Source organism: Saimiri boliviensis, chromosome 15, assembly GCF_048565385.1.
Source record: "Saimiri boliviensis isolate mSaiBol1 chromosome 15, mSaiBol1.pri, whole genome shotgun sequence".
Classification (NCBI taxonomy): Eukaryota; Metazoa; Chordata; class Mammalia; order Primates; family Cebidae; genus Saimiri; species Saimiri boliviensis.
In genome coordinates, this window is record NC_133463.1 from 78,931,618 (window position 1) to 78,937,617 (window position 6,000).

The 6,000-nt window shown below is 51.2% G+C and overlaps 1 protein-coding gene across 4 annotated transcripts in view; it reads right to left on the reverse strand.

Annotated features, from left to right (window-relative positions):
* Positions 1-4,969, reverse strand: part of ASAP1 (ArfGAP with SH3 domain, ankyrin repeat and PH domain 1) — a 417,488-nt gene extending 412,519 nt beyond the window's left edge. For 2 of the 4 annotated variants that reach the window (XM_074387138.1, XM_074387134.1), the window contains exon 1: positions 4,789-4,802. The gene's annotated coding sequence lies outside the window, so the exon portion shown is untranslated. Of the gene's footprint in view, positions 1-4,788 lie in introns of all 4 variants that reach the window. The other 2 variants (XM_074387136.1, XM_074387137.1) reach the window with 2 other exon arrangements.
* Between the last annotated feature and the right edge of the window lie 1,031 nt (positions 4,970-6,000).

Sequence of the window (6,000 nt, forward strand, 5' to 3'; positions counted from 1 at the left end):
ATGGAATCACTTTAAGTGTCTTTCAAGGTGGAAGAAGACGCTGGAAGGGAGAACCAGAGAGATGGAAGCCTGAGAAGGATTAAGACCACCACTGCCAGCTTTCAAAGTGGTAGGAGACCACAAGCCAAGATATGTAAGTGGCCTCCAGACACTGAAAAAGGCAAGGAAACAGATTCTTCCCAGCGCTTCCAGGAGTAACGCAGCTCTGCTAACACCTTGATTTCAGCCCGGCAAGATCCATTCTAGACTTCTGATCTCCAGAACCATAAAATAGTAAATTTGTATGATGTAAACCACCAAGTGTGCGATAATTTGTTATAGCAGCAATAAGAAACTAATACACTATCATTATGCTTATCCTAGTATTTATAAGTCTATCACCCCCATCAATAGCAACAATAATAGCTAACATTTGTTGAATTTACCCTTACTGTGAGTATTTACTATGTGGCAAGGCCAGCACCAAGTGTTTCATTCACATAAGATACTTGAAAAAAAAAAAAAGGTAACTTCAACTGAACACACGACGAAGTAAACACAGGGACCTAAGAGTAAGGGAAGGAGGTAAGGGCATCTTCGAAGAGATAAAGACGCAGGTGCTGTTTAAAGATGAGTAGCAATTAGCCCGGAAGACAGGAAGAGCATCCCAGGCTTGGGGAAGAATGTAAGCAGACACTCAGGGAAATGAAACAGCAGGACGTGTGCCGGCAAGCACTCTGGCGGCTCCGCAGCAGGCTGGTAATAATGTCTCTAGCCCACAAGTCTCCTCGGAGGTCCAGTCATGTGGCTTCCTGCCTGCCTGACATCTCCATAGGATGCCTCCTAGACATCTCAAATTTCAGATGGCTGATACAGAACTTGATTTTCTCCATGAGCAAAATCCTCCTAGTCTTCCTGTCTGCCACAACAACGCCACCATGCACCCAGCTGTTCAAGCCAGAACCCCAAGTCACCCTTGAGTCCCTCCCCTTGCCTCACTCTGATTAAATCCATCATCAGATCTCATTAATGCTATTTCCAAGATCTAAGTAGGCTCCGCCCACATCTCTCTACCTCTGTTGCTGATGCCCCGTTCTAAGCCACCATCATCGTTCTTCCTAAGTGGTCTCCCCACGTCTACACTTTGCCTCCATGATGCACTCTTCATCAAAGCAGTCAAAGCAATTTCAAAATGTCAATCAGGCTGGCATCAGTGGCTCACCTGAGGTCAGGAGTTTGAGACCAGCCCGACCAACATGGCGAAATCCCATCTCTATTAAAAATACAAAAATTAGCCAGGCGTGGTGGTACCTGCCTGTCATCCCAGCTACTCAGGAGGCTGAGGCAGGAGAATCACTTGAACCCAGATGGCAGAGGTAGCAGTGAGTTGAGATCGTGCCACTGCACAGTGCACTCCAGATTGGGCAACAGAGCTACACTCTGCCAAAAAAAAAAAAAAAAAAGCCAATCAGCTCTCACTGCTGAGCTTAAACTCACCAAAGCTTCCCTTTGGGTGGGGGAACTGTTCCCCAGCATGGCTTATAATTGGCTGTGTGATTCCACCCCTGCTTCCCTCTCAAACCTCACCTTGTGCCATTCCCCCCATCTCTCCCTTACACTCTAGCCCTGCCCTCACTCCTTGGAACACGCCAAGCTCTTTTGCGCATAGCCAACTTTGCACATTCCCATCCCTCCCCCACAATCTCTCTGCCTGGCCAGTTCCTTCTCCGCTTTCCAAACTCAGAAAGGCTTTTCCTTGCAAAACCAGGACCAACTTGGTGCCACCAGCCCCTACTTTGGTCCCAGGTCTGTTTCCTTGATAACAAGGAATCGTTCATCTGTGAGAGGTTGTTTTTTCTCCTTCTTCCTTCTTGCCTATCTCTTCCAGAGGAATGCAAGCTTCAAAAGGGCAGTGCCAGGTCTATTTCACCCACCACTGTATCATCAGGACTTCACACAGGGCTTAGCATGGCTCACGTGCTCAATACATAGTTGTTCAATTGATTAATTAAAAGAGAGAGTGTGAGGCTGACATTGAAAGATGAGGCTGGAAATAGAAGGCCTTGAGAACTGGGTCCTATTCATCTTTGCACGACTGGCACCTCCCACAGGGGAGCCACTTAGCAAATGTTTCCCTGAATGTATGAAAGAAAAACGCAATTCCAGATAAATCTGAGAAGTGCTATCCTTTCTGGGCAAGGCTCCCCAAGAAGTTTCCACTCCTCCTTAGGACTTCTGAGGAGGTAACCCTTCTAGGGCATACAGAAAGTGCTTAATAAATTGCTCATGTGGGGATCACTCATGCAGTCTCCCAGAAAAGACTGCTGTAATCCCAGCACTTTGGGAGGCCAAGGCAAGTGGATCACGAAGTCAGGAGTTCAAGACCAGCCTAGCCATGATGGTGAAACCCTGTCTCTACTAAAAATACAAAAATTAGCCAGCAGGGTGGCAGGTGCCTGTAATACAGCTGCTCAGGAGGCTGAGGCAGAGGACTGCTTGAATCCAGGCGGCAGAGTTTGCAGTGAGCCGAGATTGCGCCAGTGTACTCTAGCCTGGGTGACAGAGCGAGACTCCAGGAAAGAAAAAGAAAGAGAGAGAGAGAGAGAGAGAGAGAGAGAGAGAGAAAAGAAGAAGAAGAAGAAGAAGAAGAAGAAGAAGAAGAAGAAGAAGAAGAAAAAGAAAAAGAAGGAAAGAAAGAAAAAAAGAAAGAAAGGAAGGAAGGAAGGAAGGAAGGAAGGGAAAGAAAGAAGGAAAGAACGAACCAACCTTCTGGAGTGCATGTCAGATACAGCAGTGGCTGGGTGAAGAAAGGAGAGGGGGAAAAGGAGAACAGAGTAGCCGGATCCAAATACAACTGAGACCAGTGTGAGGAAATGGCAGAAACAACACTGTCCTAGCTAGCTGGGGTTCTCTTCTTTCCTCTAGACTTCAGCCACCTAGGTGCAGTGTGGAGATGCCAGCCAGGACATGAGTCCTCACGAGGCAGGGCTCAATCTGAATGCACACATTCATCTTTGGGCCCGCCAGGCTTGCACTGATTTTGAAAATCTGGCTCGCTGTGGCTGGTGAGGACTGGGGAGGTGTAGAGAATTTCAATTTCCCTCACCAAATGGCAAGCTTGCGAAAAGTCCTTTCTCTCCAATATTATCACATACTAAAAATGAAAAACCAGCCATTCAGAGCTCTCATGAGAAAAATAGATGGGCTGCTTAGCTCATACGAAACAGGAGGGCTGAAAATCAAGTCTAGAGAACATCATAGGGTACATTATGTGCTAAGATACTGCCCTTTTTTGGACCTGGGAATTTCCATTTTTCACAAAAGAATGGGATAGAGAAAAATAATTCCCCATATAATAAGCCACTCATTTTATACTTCAAATCCATTTGAGAGCTGAACCTCCAAATCCATTTAGTGGCTGAACAGTAGGGGTTAGGTGATTTTTTTTTTTTTTTTTTAACTCCCTATCTCAAAATACGCAGTTTCAGAGAAGGTTTTTCTTAAAAATAGCATTAACAGGACAGAAGAGAAGGCACTAAACTGGTTAAGGTTATGATGCAAAGAAGACATGTTTCCAAATCTGTTTCAGGGCTAACAGATCAAAATCTAACACAGTGGAAGGAGCACGGGACTGAGCTTGAAGAAGTGGAAACTACTCCTGGTCACATGACCTTGGGCAAGTCAGGTCACCTTTTGAGAAAGCCTTCCTCAGAAGGGGTAGAATCAGTTGTTCTCCAAGATCATCTTTCTAAACTGTTGACTGGGTGTTTCCAGAAGACCTGCATTTTCTTAAAGCTATCTGGCGGAGCTACAATTGCAAAACAGAAAGCTTTGGGATGAAGGTTGCAATAGGCAATAACCCTGGCCTAAAAACTGAACAAGCTTTTACAATCCCAAAACATTAGTCAGCAATCCAGGTCCTGATGTCATCCCAGAATCAATCACACCAAGATAATCTCACTGAGTAGACCGGGAAACGCGAGAGGGAGTTCTTTTTCTTTCCTGATGAGTACAGGTAAAGTTTGAGTTCAGGTTAAGGATGATGGTCTGCTCCCTGAGCTACTGGGAAACCACATTACTAAAGGAAACCGCCTTAGAAGTGCCCCAGATGAACTCTTGGGACGTATCAAACCACAGAAAACTGGACACCAGCAAGTTTCTTTTTTCTTTGAAACTTCATGTCGCTCTCAGAAAACGCAGCAGGTCCCCAAAACGGTACAAGCGGGAAGAAACACAAGCCACTTCCCGCTCCACCTGGAGCAAACACCAAGCTCCAAGCGGGACTTTTATCCCCCTTCCCTTTCGTTTCCCTTCTTTTGCTCTAGGCAAGTGGCCTGGGGCCTGCCAGGCAGCGCCGGGTCCGGGTAGGGGCCGGGGGCCGCGGGAAACTTTCCTTGGCCGCGCCAGAGACAATGCCGGGAGTGCGCCCCATCGCAGGGTCCGGGCCGCCAGGCGCCTTGTCCCGGGCCCTCCCCCGGAGCAGGACGCAAAGCCCTCCCAGGACGGACCCCCTACCCGCCCCCAGGGCAGGCACCCCCCTCTCGGAGCTGCAGGCGCGGAGACCCTCCCCCCCACACCGGGCGGCCTCGCCCGGCCCTGCAGAGCCTGGCCCCGCGCCCCGCACACGCCCCAGCCCCCGGCCGGAGCCCTCCCCGCGGAGAAAGACACCCCGCGGCGAGAGCAGCCGGAGCCCGCCCGGCGCCCCGTCCCGGAGCCCCTCTTCGCGCCAGGGACCGGGCAGGGGGCGCCCGCGCTCGTGAGCGACTCCGCCCGGCCCCGCCAAGCCCGTCCGGGCGCCCCGCAACTCACCGGGACCGGGCGGGCCGCTGGGCATTATTCCATCCCGGGCTCGGCCGGGCGCTCTCGGCTCTCAGGTGGGAAAGCGAACGGCGACCTGGAAACGCCGGCGGGGCGGGAGGCGCGGGCCCGGGGCTGCCCGGCGCAGAGAGCTCGCCCGCGGCGGCGAAGGGCCAGGCCAGGCGAGGCGCGGGAGCCGAGCGCGGCGCAGGAAGGGGCGGGCGACCATGTGCCGAGGGGGAGGAGGCCGCGGCGACGCGAGCGGCTCGCACGATCCCGCTCGGCGGCGGAGGGCGCGGGTTTCAGGAAATCCAAACACTTCGGCAGGAAATCGGAATCCTGACTAAGCATTCCCGGCCCCGAGCCGCTCGGTGCCGGGGGCTCCCGCCTCGCTTAACCCTTGGCCCGCCGGCAGCCGCTCGCCGGGCGCGGGCGGGGGGTCCCGACCTCGGCCGGGGTCGGGCGTCCTTCGCCTTCCGCCCAGTGCCCCGGCCAGCCGGCCTCCTCCCCGCCAGAGGTGGAAGGGGTGGGATTTATCCGCGGAAAACCCTGGACGCGGAAGGTGCCTTTCAAAGGCCGGGACAGCGGTAAAGGTCGTGCCTGTCTTCCATCTGCAGAGGAGGGACCGGCACTGTCCTGGCCATTACCCCTATTTTCAGTAAAGGAGTGACTTCAGCACGCTGCCCCCTTTCACCACTTCCTCTCTGCTCTTAAATTTTCCTCATTTGTGTCCAGTGCCAGGGGAACGGGACCTTTCCAGTCGGGATAGTACAGTATGGATAGTAATAGTATGGACTGCAGGCTCTGTGTCCGTTTGGAATATGGCCTTTTTTCTACCCGTGTTACCTTGAGTAACTCACTCAACTTCCCTGAGCCTCAGTTTCCTTAAATATGAAATGGATGCTAATTCCACCCTCATAGGTTTGATCTGGAAACCGAATGTTTAGAGAGGGACTGGTACATTGGAAACACCCAAATAAATGATAGCCATGCTTGTCCTTAAATTATTACCATTAAAAGACACCAGAGAACGGATTTTAATTTGTGGGATGTGTATTGTGCATATCTATGTCTACTTTCAAAGTCAGAGACAGAACTTTCTTTAGAACTTCATTTCCCTCCTAATTACGGGGTGAGTATTTTTCTTTGCAGCATTTTCAGACAGTGCTCTCTGCAGAGGAAATGGTTAGTGGCTGTAGCAGACCCCCTTCTGGTGAAATCTGA